The sequence below is a fragment of the Lytechinus variegatus genome, chromosome 8 (assembly GCF_018143015.1).
Source record: "Lytechinus variegatus isolate NC3 chromosome 8, Lvar_3.0, whole genome shotgun sequence".
NCBI classification, from domain to species: Eukaryota; Metazoa; Echinodermata; class Echinoidea; order Temnopleuroida; family Toxopneustidae; genus Lytechinus; species Lytechinus variegatus.
The window spans coordinates 41,708,075-41,723,094 of NC_054747.1; the positions used below are offsets into that span (position 1 = coordinate 41,708,075).

The 15,020-nt window shown below is 35.1% G+C and overlaps 1 long non-coding RNA gene across 2 annotated transcripts; it reads right to left on the reverse strand.

The window, feature by feature from the left end:
* Nucleotides 1–3,847: 3,847 nt before the first annotated feature.
* On the reverse strand, nucleotides 3,848–8,410 carry LOC121420532. 2 transcript variants are annotated; one of them, XR_005970775.1, is made up of 4 exons: nucleotides 8,298–8,410; nucleotides 6,548–6,633; nucleotides 5,895–6,015; nucleotides 3,848–4,045 (listed from the first exon to the last, which is right to left on the reverse strand). It is a non-coding gene; the product is annotated as an uncharacterized LOC121420532 (long non-coding RNA). The 2 variants fall into 2 exon arrangements; XR_005970776.1 differs by lacking the exon at nucleotides 8,298–8,410 and adding an exon at nucleotides 6,927–6,969.
* Nucleotides 8,411–15,020: the final 6,610 nt, after the last annotated feature.

A 15,020-nucleotide genomic window follows, 5' to 3' on the forward strand; every position in this document is an offset into this window, starting at 1 on the left:
ATTTGAAGAGCTCACTCGCAAAAGGGGTAAGGTCCTATTTTCTTTAAATTCGATTTTTTTTTGTCTCAATGTATAGATTTTAGTAGCTTTATAAGATGATACCAAAGAAAAGTTGAAATTCCCATTAAAAAGTGATCTAAAATGGCCAAGAAAAAACACTTTTTTTTCAAAGGGTTAGGTCCATTTCAGTTTTGTTGCAAAAAGGGGTTAGGTCCACACAATTTTTTTTTTAAATGAATATTTTACAAAATATGAAGACAGGTAGATTTCTTTCATAGCCAATTTTATGTTCTCATGGTAAGGTGTCATGAAAATTTAGTTTTGCATAAGAATATTGCAATTTAGTTTTGCATAAAAATATCGCAATATGCCCTGATAGCAAAAACTGGGTAAAAAGACGTCATATTGACGTTATTTTACGACGAGTATCACGTCGTTTTGACGTCGTAAAAAGACGTCTTAAAGTCAAGAATTTGCACCAACGCACGTCGTCATATCAACGTCATAAAATGACGTGATTATGACGTCTTAATAAGTCGAATACGACGTCTTTATGACGTTTTTATGCCATATTCTTGACCAGTATTACACGTCTTTATGACTTGATTATTACGTCATTAATGGTTACTTACAACGTCTTTATGACGTCTTTATAACGTATTCATTACCAGTATTATACGTCAGAATGACGTCGTATATTGACGTGATTATGTCATTAATGGTCACTTATGACATCTTTATGACGTGATTATGACGTAATTAATAGTCACTTTATAACATATTTATGACCAGTATTAGACGTCATCTGGACATGATTTTAAGGTCTTTAATAGTCGACTACGATGTCATAATGACAGAATTTTGACGTGATAATGATTTACATATGAAATTGTACATGAAAACACAACTCGAACGTACAGTTAACCTAGCTTAGTTCAAAATATTAAAGAAATCAAATCATGGGTTGATCAGTTCCAATATTTTTACGATTGCAAGATTGACTGTAGGTCCAAGACTTGTCAAGAACAGACAAAACACAAACACCCATACACACAGTCACACACATTAAACGATAAATCAAATACACATTTCAATTATGAACTCAGTTACAAATATTTTATTAATGAATTCAAGAAATCGCGTAACAAAACATTTTTTTCCTTTGAGAATACAGTGTGTGGTGTATTCTTGTAAATACAACATACAACAAGTTGGATTTTACTCTTACAGGGTGCGGATTGCTTTCCCAAAAGTTTGACAAGCTAAAAAAGGTAATTTGGCTTTCAGAATTGGCACCCCCCCCCATTCCGTGTCTGGTCAAAGAACTATGAAACCAGTTACAATGTCTGTTAACAAATACAGAGATACAATTTGGATAAATTGCCTATTCATCTATTGCCAACTCGTCCACTGTGATCATGGCCTACCTCATTTAGTCAAATGACAATTGGTCCATCAACGAAATATCTAACCCTTTGGTCCAATAATCTTCTAATCACCAGCTTGTCTATGACCATTTCATCTCATAACCAGTTGGTCTAATACCAATTTTCTTTTCCTTCATTTTGTCCGATTAACACTTATTACACTTAGTCCAATTAGACCAAATGGTATGGCAATTAAACCAATTGCTTATTCAGAAAAAAATGGTGGGTGGACGAACTGATGGTAAACCAAATGATAGTGTTAGACTGATAAACCCATGTAGAGTCTGAGATATTAAGGTAAATACAATACTGATGTTCAAGAAATATGGCTTCCAAGTACATGTACCTTATTCTAAACAAGAAATGGCTTACCCTGAACAATATGTCTGTGAAAATAATACCAGATTTGCAGCGATACTCAAATGGGAGCTCATATTTATTTGGATGTAAGCAACATGTATTCATTTTAACTAAGTATGGGTTGTGATTGTCGCTTAAAAGTTTCACCTTGGTAACAGCAGTTTTCCATATATACATAATAATGAAAAACACCCAAGTTTAAGGTGAATACTTCACTTGCATACATGAGTAAAATTCCTGACACCAGAGCCTGACCCAGTTAAAATATTTCTCGATTTTGTGTAGCATGAGTTGTACTGCGTGAATATAATGCTGATATATAAGAAATAATTGCTTACAAGTATCAAAAATTTAACTAAAATGAGTAAATCAAATACCACATAAAATAAATTTTCTCTTTTAAAGGGGAATGTAACCTTTGGAACAAATAGGCTTGTGTAGAAACAGAAAAATCAAAGAATAAGAATAAAGAAAGTTTGAGAAAAATCAGACAAATAATGAGAAAGTTATGAGCATTTAAATATTGCAATCACTAATGCTATGGAGATCCTCCCATTGGCAATGCGACAAGGATGTGTGATGTCACTGATGAACAGCTTTCCCTTTGGTGGACTATAAAATACCCTCAAAATGTCTCTTTTTGCTTTTTCTTATGATGATACAAACTCTTTATCCATGATGTATTCTTAAAAAATATGTATTACATGCCCTCATGTAGAAAGAACACATGATCTATGGATAGATGTGATAAAAGAGGCAATTCAAGTGAAATATATCTAGAGTTGTTCACAAGTGACATCACACATCTTAGTCGCATTGCCAATGTGCTATCTCCATAGCATTAGTGATCGCAATATTCAAATGCTCATAACTTTCTCATTATTTGTCCGATTTTTCTCAAAGTTTTGTTGATCTGTTTCTTTGATTTTTCTGTTTTCACACAAGCTATCTTGTTCCAATGGTTTCATTCTCCTTTAAGTAAAATCAACTTTTTGTTGGCGTGGACTTCTCCTTTAAAGTATGTAACAATAAGGATCAGTGCGAACGACCCATCATTTTGCAAGTGCATGCAGACCCAAAATAACTCAAAAACGTGAATTTGTGTACAAATCCAATGCAAATAGTGTTTTTAGTCAAAATTCATAAATTGTATAATTTTTCCATTTACTGCTTAAAATCAATTAAATTTATCTTTTTATGGTCAAAATGAAGTCCCTGACAATTTCCATTGAAAAAACAATAAAAAACAAAAAGTCGAAAAACAGAGAAATACATAAGAAATTTAGAAAACAATGCTTAAGAAAATAAATGTGATGTTGAAATTTTTTAAAAATAAATTTGATCAGATGCCTATCTAGATTATGTGAAACAAAAAGTAGCATTTTAGGGGCATTATTTTATTAATTAGAGCAAACTTATGATTTTACGCATATATTGGCAAATTAATGAGCAATGAGATTTTTCACAGAATTATATATATCAAAATTTTGTAGATAATGCCATGGGTAACGCGCGTGCCAATTTCCGTCGCGATATGGACGACCGAGATCATAAGGGGGGGCTGAATCAGGCCCCCCCAGTCTTCTTAGGTGTTGAAATAGCCCAGTCTATTTAGGGTTAATAATCAATTAGCACAAAGGAAAGGTTCACTAGTCGTTCTTAAAATCAATCTTAACTTACTAACAGATTTATGAATCAGCCCACTGCACTCTAATGATGAGCAGACCAAGTTGCTCCTGAAAAATGTATTGTACTACATAATTATTTATTCCTATGTAAAGCATCTCTTAAATCATTATCCCCCTAAGTATAAGATTACCGGTAGACCAATTACTCTCTGCCAAAGACAATGGATCTGTTCTATGTTTCATATGATAAAATACAAAAGAACGTCTTTGATCCTCATTTGACCTGTGTTTTGCATATTAATGTTTTTTGAAACTCAAATTTCATAACCTTATCTTAGTCAGATTTTGATGAAATTATCAGTGCTTCTTTGGTTTTTCTCTATTTTAATATTCAAATTACGTTTTGCTGGAGTCTACCTTTTCTTTGATAGGCTCCATTGTAATTTGGCAATGTAATTGGTCTAATGTTATATATTGGGGATAGCACAGATACCGTTTATAATATGTGCAAGCTTTATGCACTCTCATTGGCGTATGAAGGATACCTGCAGGGTTGCTAGAAACCATATTCTATGTTTGATTGATCATCCATCTCTGAACTCATCAAGGAAGTACTTTATCTTGTGACACCTGTAAAAAAATAAAAGGGGGTATTGAGAAACTTATAACAAACATAGCCAAACTATTTCATCTGCATGCAAAACTTAATGGTTTCAATTATCAATTCTTTTTATCGCATATTGCCAAAAGTCAGTGATCTACATTATCACTATCAATATCCATTGATATGAATATCAACATCAGGTGAGGGAGGACATTTGCTTATTCAGTTTATTTTATTCCAATCGCTCAGCTGAAAACTTTTATATTCTGTTATATGAAATATGTAAAAATGAAAGGGTGCTAATTGCATTCACCTTTGTTTACCAGTCTAAACATTTAGAAGTAGAAAAAAAATAAATGAGGGCATAAATGGGGCACTTAATAAGAGGTGAAAGAGGGGACACTGCAGAAGAGATATTTCACTATAAAAAAAAGGAGCGCAAGAGTGCAATAAAGACAATTTGAATCAATATTCAATTAAAGGAAAAACTCATAGAAGGGAACAGGGGTAGTATTTTGAGATCCATTTCATCTCTGAAAAAAGAATCCCTTAAAATCCCTTTGAATTGATATTCTTCTAAGAACAATTTCATCTTCATTTTATTATCTCTCTAAGACACACCCATTTGTGAAGCAACATCCAATGAGAAAGGCTGTAAATAAAATGCAGCAGTCTCATCTCATTCATCCAATGAAAATCTTTTACGCCAGATGTGGATTTAATCTTTTAGTTACATATGTAAAATTGCATAATTGATGTGTAATGTCGTTTTGATAGTGTCCCTAATCCCCGAAAGAGTGTAACATGGTCCAATAAAATCATTGTCATTGTCTTTGCAAAAGCAAACAATACTCTTATTCTTATCATTGTTTAGATGTCTATTTCGCATCATAAAAATTGTCTAAGTTGCAAAAACAAACAATACTCTTATCTTTGTTAAGATGTCACTTTTGCATCATTTTATGCATAATTTCAGAGAAAAATTTATTAAACTACAATCTTTTGAAATTTTTCATTAACCCTAATTCTGCCAGGGGAGGGAGAGGGCCATAATGCCCCCCCCCCTCGACAATTTTTGCGATATCTGCTGCGCAAATTTTTTTGACCTCGCCGCTCACTGACTTTTTACTTTTAAGTCTCGCATAAATTATGAGACCAAATTTGTGACACCCGGGTGCGCGGTTACGACATTACACGTCAAAATGTAAGTGTATTTTTCATGTACAAATCCAATGCAAATAGTGTACCGGGTATTTAGCAAAAATTCAGAAACGTATCATTATTTCTACTTTTACTGATTAAACATTATTAATTTTGCCTTGTTTAAAAAAAAAGAAATACATAAGAAATTAAAAAAGCAATAAAATACATAAGAAATCGGTCTTGGCAGTTGGCACCAGGATTTTTTCATTCACAATTGTTAGGAATGCTATAAAGAATATTTCACCAAAAATAGCATTCTATGAGCTTTATTTAGTGAATCAGAGCAAAAAGTATGATTTCATGAATAAAATACATAAGTTTCATGAATAAATTAGAAAATTAATTCCTACAAAATAAAAATAAAAGAATTCAGTGAAATTTACCAATGCAACTGCGTTGGAAATGTCACTCTCTACCATCATGCAAATTTTCATTGTGATAGCGCAATCCGTGGCTGAGATCTTAAGGGGGGCCCTAATGCCCCCAAGAATCAAAATACCCCAGGAGATTTAGGGTTAATCTACAGGAATAATGTTGGAGTATCAGTCACTGTCAATGATTACATAACTTTCCTTCATTCTCATTTTAACTTTGGAACAAATAAACTGAATCAAACATGGAGCTCATGTTCATGTAAAAAAAATCCCTTCCAAAAGTGATAATTGTACTCACCACTACACAAAACAGCATATTTGCATGACTTTTGTTCCATCAGTCCATGTTGATGAAATCAGGATTGACACTGAATTAAATGTGGAGCGTAGAGTTGTTCCAACTGTCCCAGATGATGTCACTGAAATTGAAATGATTATTTATTTAGTCTATCGAGATATACATGTCCTAAAGCTTCAGGTACTCACCACTCATTGCACATGCAATTTCAATGGCAAATGCACAATCTTCGTGACTGTAGTGTGACAAACGACTCCTTTAGTATTAATATTTTGTACATAAAATTGCAAATTGTAGAGAAAACAAAAAATGCAGTTTTTTAGGTGTATGCACCTTCATTTATATTTTTCCAACAATAGAACATGTTTTAAAAACTGAGGAACAAGAAAAAAATTGCATGATAAATCGAGTGTGTAGTAGCTATAAGGACACCTTCAAAATCGGGCGGCAAAATTTAAAGGTGTTTGGAAAAGATGGAAGCGATATTTTGGTTTGAGATATTTTCTAATCATAGTAAATTAATATATGATTTGCCACTTTTGGTTAGTGTCCATCACTACCAATTTTCAGACAGGGATTATTTTTTAGAAAAAACACATCTCTTCTGAATAGGGTCTATGTACAATTACATTTATAAGCAAGGCCAAGCCTACCTCAAGTGATGTTCGAGCAGGCTTTTCTCCTCTTCATTACCGCTCCACTTCCCCGAACTTCAAGTCGGTGAACTCGTTCAGATACTCTGAGTGGCAAAGGTGGGGAAAAATGCATATTTATTGTAAAAAATATCCCCCAAAAGACATCAACAATAAATAAAAGCTAGATTTCTTGCTCTAATCCTCCGGTTACCTCAATAAGACAAAATGCTATGCCTTGGAATGGAAATTTGAGTGTAAAAAAGGGGGTCCCCACTGCGGCACATACCCACCACACATTATGTACTAAGTACCTTGGCTCTAAGACCAAGTCTAAGTCAAGAGTAAGAAATTAAACTTGGCGCTAATGCAGTTTCGCACCGGCCGGTTACCAGCATACCTCATCACCAATATTTGTTCCCAAATGTCATGACAAGTCTCTCAGTCACATTTCGATGTCAATATGTCCACCACTTTTCAAAATATCGTGATCGGGAATGGCTGTATTTCGGCTTCGACCAACGTCGTTGATCGACACGGCATAGACATCGCTTCGCAGATCGCTTGGATTCACCGTGCACTGTAATGTTGATATGAACTGAAGTTAGCAACCAAATCATGCGAGAATGTGGCGAACAAACTGCATGCCAGCATGCCGCATGCGAATCTATGTTCGCATGATTTGGTTGCTAACTTCCGTTCATATCAACATTACGGTGCACGGTGAATCCAAGCGATCCGCGAAGCGACATGGCGTAGACATCGCTTCGCAGATCGCTTGGATTCACCGTGCAATGTAATGTTGATATGAACTGAAGTTAGCAACCAAATCATGCGAAAATGTGGCGAACAAACTGCCAGCATGCCGGATGCGAATCTATGGTCGCATGATTTGGTTGCTAACTTCAGTTCATATCAACATTACGGTGCACGGTGAATCCAAGCGATCCGCGAAGCGATGTCGATCAACGACGTTGAGATCGAAGACGAAATACAGCCATTCCCGATCACAATATTTTGAAAAGTGGTGGATGTATTGACATCGAAATGTGACTGAGAGACTTGTCATGACATTTGGTAACAAGTATTGGTGATTAGGTGTGCTGGTAATCGGCCGGTGCGAAACTGCATTAGCGCCTTAAACCTTAATGCATTGTTGGTTGGGGGGGTGTAATTTTTACAATAGGGCCTATTCATTTTATTTTTTCCCACCTTTGAAACTCGGAGTATCCGAATTACGAGTTCACCGAGTTGAGGTTCGGGTAGGTGGAGCGCAGTGTAGCGGTGGTTAGGTGGAGCCTGCACGAACATGACTTGAATTGAAGGTACATGTAATGTAGGCCAAGCCAAAGCCTTAGGCCTATGAAAAAGGCAAGGAAAGGGCACTGTGCAGAGCACCACCACCATGCCATGGCTGACAACGTCCACACCATACAAATTAGAGAATAGGGTCTAAAATTATTCTTTGAGATCAAATTTAAGAAGTCATAAGAATGTATTTCAACGTTTGATGATTGGTTTTAAAGATGAAAGCAAAGAAAAAGTTTTCACATGTTCACAGTCCAAACAGCAAACGCCACGGCTCGAGAGCCGTTGTCATCGCCACAACTCTAGGGTTCGACTTCACGTACCGTACCGTGCGGTACTTACGCCGGCATGCACAATACCGCAGGTTGAAATAACTTCATCAGTGATAGGTTATTCTGATTTCTACTGATACTCCAGCTAATTTAGACATATATAGAATATTAGTATACATGTAAATGCTTACCCTGAAGTGTCTTGACATGTCAAAAAAGGGCAGGCAGTCAATTGAGAACAAGTTATTACGGACGTCGATTGCACGATCCAACACTTTGACTCGACTTCGTTCATTATAACGGTTGCATTTTCAAATACACGAATCACGTGCGCGCTCTGCTGACGATCGGACTTGGCATCTAGTCTTCATTCGAAACATGTTTTGGTTGAAGTGTCAAATGAAATATCAATTTTCGACGACGACCTACCCGGGCGACCTACAGAACCTTTAAACATTTAGGCTAAAGAAAACACCGGGAGAAAAATAAAGGGAACATTTTGAAAACGTATTTGTTGTCTGCATTGGCGGCGGAATTAAGCCAACAAAATTTAGGGGGGGGGGGGGTGGGTCCATCTGAAATTTTGGGATGCATGGTCCATCTGAAATTTAGGGGATGGACGCAGGCAAAAAAAATTGACATTTGAATTTAGGGGAGTGGATTACCAAAAATATTTGACAAGCAAAAAAAAGGAGGGTTATCAACCGAAATTTAAGGGAGGGGGGGGGGACACAAACATTTCAGGGAGGGGTGGGGGCCCACGTGAATTAAGGGGAATGCATGCAGGAAACAAAGTAGACAAGCAAAAAAAGGTTATTATATCAACACACAAATTAGAAGGGGGGAACGTCCCCCCTTCTGTCCCCCCGCGCTTTCGCTGCCTATGGTTGTATATATATAAATGTTTTCATAATGTTGTCATATAAAATTGTAAATGCACTCGTCATGAAGGTGTTGTGGCTCAGTGGATAAGTCTGCGGACTGTGAACCACAAGGACCGGGGTTCAAATCCCATCGCAGCACGTCCTTTGGCAAGGCGTTTATCTACAATTGCCACTCTCGACCCAGGTGTAGTAAATGGGTACCCGGTAGGAAGAAATTCCTTGGAATGCTCGATGCGCCCGATCAGGGTAGCCGTGCTAAAGCCGGGGTAATGGTATGCAGCGCTTAGAAACATTTGTATTAAGCGCTATATAAATGTTGCATATTATTATTATTATTATAATCACGTTGTATATTTTGGTCATGCAAAATTGTAAATTTACTTGTGACTGGTTGATTAATGACGTCATAATCACATCATTATCTGGTCATATAAAATTGTAATATATTCGTCTTTGATTTGACGTCATATTTAGGTCATATTCTGGTCATGCAAAACTGTAAATTTTACTTGTCATTGAATGGTCAATTAATGACGACATAATCACGTCAAAATCTGGTCATGTAAAATTGTGGATAGACTCGTCGTTGATTTGTCAATAAATGACATAATAATCACGTCATATTCTGGTCATGCAAAATTTTAAATTTACTCGTCATTGACTGGTGAATTAATGACGTCATAATCACGTCATAATCTGGTCATATACAAATGCAAGATTCATGAACTCACCGTTAAAAGTGGTCGTAATTACGTCATAAAGACGTCATATTTATTGTCTACGACCATTATGCCGAGAATACGACGTAATTATCACGTGATTATGACCATGTCTGCTATCAGGGTGGGAGAGTGGACCTTACCCCTTTTGCAAACAAACTATTCTGAAGAGCTCATTTGTCAAAAGGGGTTAGGTCCATTGTTCAAAAATATTTATTGTTTTTTGTGTCAATTGAAACCTCTATATTTTTAGTCGTTCTAATGAAAACAACGAAAATTTGAAATTCACATGAAATCGTGAATAAAAGTGGCAAAGAAAATCAACTTTTTAATCAAAATTGATTGGATTCATTTCAGTTTAGTTGCAAAAGGGGTTAGGTCCACAATGATATTTTTTTAAAGAATATATAAAAAAAATTGAAGACAGGTACATTTCTTTTATACCCAATTTTATGTTCACATGATAGGGTAGTACATCATGACAAATTAGTTTCTCATAAGAGTAATGTAGTAAGTGGGAATAAAAAACATGGATTTTCTCGGAATGGTAAAAAGTGGACCTAGCCCCTTTTGCAACTAAACTCTTCATTTATATTTTTATCTTTTCTGTTTATTTTTAATTGCAGAAAACTAAATGAACCTTTATTTCATTATTTGAACAAAAATAAGAACAAATCAAATTCTTTTACATAATTATTGTAGTCTTCAATATAGGTCCTATTATAAATAGCAGTCGGGAGCACTTAATTTTAAATGGCGACTTCTATGTCACTATCATTATCAATAACCTTGACCTCGGTACAATATTTTAGGGTGATTCTCAAAATTATCTAGGCAAGAGAGCAAACCGATCGTAGGCTATATTTTTTTTTATTTTCAACTGGAAATGAATCTGGTATAATTTTTATATGGAAAGAAAAATACATTTTATATACAGGTTCCACATTTTGTAGAAATAATTCCCCTCCCCGTATACCCATCATGAACAGTAAGGTCTTATGATTGCTTCTTCCAAAACAAACAACTTTTTCTATCCCCCATTTCCTGCCTCTTCTCTCTCAGAAACTGACACACACAAATATATCCATAAAGACAAACAATTCTCTGTCATTTTACTTACTTTCCCACTCTTATGCTTATTTCTCTTGAAGAATATTTTAACTGCTGTTTGCTCTCATGATGTCACAGTAGTATCATTACATTTGAGTACAAAGTGCAACATTTTGTGCCATTTGTGCATAAAAAAAATTGGAAGCAATATATCATCACAAATTGGTGATTAATAAATGATAATGACCAAGATCGGATAATTTAATTCAAAATTAACATTTTTATTAAGAAATCCATTTTCTAAAACATTGAAAATAACATAACAATAACAATTAGAATCTACAAGCATTAAATTAGATTAAAAAATAAAGGAATGAGTACAATTTTCTACACTTAAGTCAAAATATACAATGTTTATTAAAATTTCATTCAAAAAATGTTGATTAGCCTAATAGTAAATATGAGGGATGCATCCAGGGTTTCATAAAAAGTGCATAAAAATCTGTGATATTCTGTTTATTTTTCCACCAAAGTTTGTCACTCAAAAAAAGGTAAATTCTTTCCAAATTTGCTGACAAGAAATATTCTACAAATGTATTGACTGGGAAAGGCACTCTTTAGGGAGATTCTGGAATTATGCCCCCCCCCTTTTTTTATGTGGAGTGCTCTCTCCACATAAAAAAAGGGGGAGCATAATTCCAGAATCTCCCTAAAGAGTGCCTTTCCCAGTCAATACATTAGTAAATCATTCACAAGATTTGATATTGTCTACTGTCACTGTGGGTAGAATTCAATCTATTTTTAAAAATATAGTCTATTTATATATTTTTGTAGAGGTAACCCATTTCAAAACTTTTTAAAAAGATAACAATACAATTCAATATCCCTACATAATTATTTAGCCATTATATTAAGACTTGCAATTATGGTAACTTTGTCCAAGCCCATTGCAGCTATCATAAAGACCTTGATTTCTTGCTCAGCCCTGTTACCATGGTAATTGTCATAGTGACAAGATTACAATAGTAATAACTTGTTCATGAAATGAGGTCCAGGGGTGATGTTAACATCATTTCTTAATCCTCTGATCACCTTTCTTAACATTTATCTACACATCATTTTTATTTCAAAATATAAATTTTTGTCTTGTATACAATAGGCCTTTAAACTGGAAAATATATTTAATTTCATGAAAACTTCTAAGAACTAGTAAAAGTATTAAATTTCAATAAAAGGTGATACTTTTGCCAATTGGGCAACAATATTTCTTACTTGTATTTGTGTGAAATTTTGTATACTTTAATGTCATTGCCCGCTGATGAACCTGAACTTGTACTGCACTTTTCCTAGAGATGTGCAGTTTAAAGAACATTCAATGCTTTGTTGATATATCTATTCAAATAAATTTGAAGTAACTATTAATTAACTTGGCCTTCATATTTCTTCCGTCTTGGTACTAGTTGTGATACCGGTACTTAAACAGCTTGGGCAGTGGGAAATCTGCATTGTAAAAAATAGAAAAAGAAAAAAAATAAGCTGCTGATGTAAATTATTCTTACTCATCTAGTCCAGTTTTATTAAGAAGATTTGAACTCTATTTAATACTTTTGTCATTTTTGTCATACATCCAGATAGATTTATAGATCAATATAAGTATTTGCAGTATGTTTTGATAATAAAGAGTGCAAACTCAAATATTTATCAAATGATAACTGTTAATATCATGTTTTTTATGTACATGTACATAGACAGAAGGTATAGTGAAAATGGAAATACTGGTGAATCTGAATTCAAGCAAATAGTAATTCTCAATGGAGTTTTTATTTTACTTGACATCTTAACTTGAATTAGCCCAATTGGCCATACCCCCCTCCCCCCAAAAGAGGGAATATTTATTTATTTAGACTACCGGTATTTTTTTTTTTTTGGGGGGGGGGTGATGAGCTTAGATACAGCCCGTATTATTAATATTAAAACAACAAGCATACCTTGCAATTTTCCAATTCAGATGTCCTGTTCGTCATTAGAGTGTAACTTACACTTGCTGATCTGCATGGTTCTCAATTTTGTCCCTATGACTTGGTGTGAACTGCTAAGATCTTGGTCCTATTGGATCTGCAATAAACATTTTTTTACAGTTTGAGAGTATTAGAGGAGATAAATAAAACTACTCTTCTTAAACAATATTAAAAAAAATTCCAGCTGCCCATATCATTGGCCTATGAATATTCCAAACTAACTTATCTGGTCCAAAAACTTAAATCTCTCGCTATCATTATCATAAAGTTTCACAGAGAGGCATACGCATACCAGGTCCAGGTACCTGACTGTTTATTAAAGTAAAATGATTCTAACCACATATTGCTTCAGCTGTATAGCTGAATCAGGACCTGGTCTATGCTGGTCCTGTATATAACTGAAGAATCACATCACATTTGAATGAAGTAATAACTATGTACTAAAAACGTTTTCAGAATACCACCCCAGGCCAGGCCCAGGGCATCCTGTTCAAATAGAAACTTGATTTACGTCATTTCATTCAAATCCTAACACTAAATCAATTGGATTTCATTCATGATTACTCTGAAGTAAAAAGTTTCTGAATAAAAGAAGCTGCTGAGAATTATACTTATTCATATGAAGATGAAATAGCGTGGACGGACTAGGCCTAAACTTCAACTTTCAAGCTTGAAGTTTGGGCCTAGTCCGTCCCCGCTATTTTCATACCCCATGACTACATCGACAATCTTGCTAGCCGGCTAGCGCCGGCGATATCAAGGCCGGATCTCGCTCTGACCAAAATCGACAGTTTGTCGTTACTAAAACAGGAGGTCGGAAACAAGTCCACATCTACCCCTGATAATTGACAATAAAACTGAAATACAGGTTTACTTTTTGCCTACATGAAGCATATTCCGATGAAGGTCTACGACAAATGGTAAGTTAGGCCTATTTTTTTTAGAAACTAACTGACAGATGATTTATTTGGAAGTCAGGCAAAAGAAATGGGAGTGTATGGAAATGGAGGTTTACGTAGTAAAGTAATACGGGATGGGCCCCGAACCCCGGCAAACACATCACCATTGCAAGTGAGATCAAAACATGAAAATGAACTTAACTTACTTTTATTCTTATGGAATGTCATTAGTTTAATATTGATGTGCGCTGCAATGAAGTTCACTCAGAAATCACGATTTCGAACATCAATTCTATAAACAGATGATTAGTCGAGCTATTTCGTTGTAGAAACTGGAAATTCGCAGAGTCCAAAAGAACAACACTTCGCACAGATCTCGTGGGGAATTGTGGGAAGGGAAAAACGTGTTTAATTCATAAGATATGAATAAAACATTAGCGTCTTAGCCAATCATAGAAGTGCATTTTGCGTAATTTGACGTCATTCTCATGAATTAAACATTGACCCTCCAAAATCAACCTTCAAATTGTCCGCAGGCAGCCATGTTGGCTGTGTACAAAACCTATGGGAAAAGAAAACGCGCGAAAAGAGTTACCTCTATCTCTAGCTCCCTTCGGGAGCTTACGTATACGTAAGATCGTATCTCTGTGGAGCCCCATGTTTAAGGCCAAGGGTGGGTTTAAGAATTCATCCTACATAATGTAACTTTCAATTTCCATTCAAAAATGTGTTTTGTTTTCATTTTTCCTGCAATTGGGACTGGTGGGAGGAAAAAGACACATAACAGATATGTAAGTCACGAAAAACTCCTGGAATGTATGAAAATGCTCTCAAAAAGCACCAAACCAAAACATCCATACCGGAATTAAGACACTTCCTGAAAATAATGAAATTGATGGCACCCCCCACCATGAGCATTGAGCGTTTCAAAAAATCTCCAAAGTGTCAAATCTTCTCCTTGTAGTATCTTTAACCTATTTGAGATCATTAATTTTGTGTGATTCTTTGTTCATTGATTAAAGGGATCCAAGCTTAAAATCTTTATATGTAAATGAATATAGTAAAATACTGAAAATTTCATCAAAATCGGATAACAAATAATTGAATTTTAAAGTTTGTCAATATTTTGTGAAAACAGTTACATGCATTTTGTAATGAATATTCATTAGGTGGGCTGGTGATCAGTGGCAGGCCGTGAGTCACGGCATTGTGGGGGAACCAGCAACATTTTTAAGTCACTTGGCGCGCCGAAGCGCGCTCATGCTGATGTCAGGTATACTGACCTAATAGACATGTTAAGGACAGTGCCATTAACCAGTTTTGTATCTCGATCACTGATCAAAC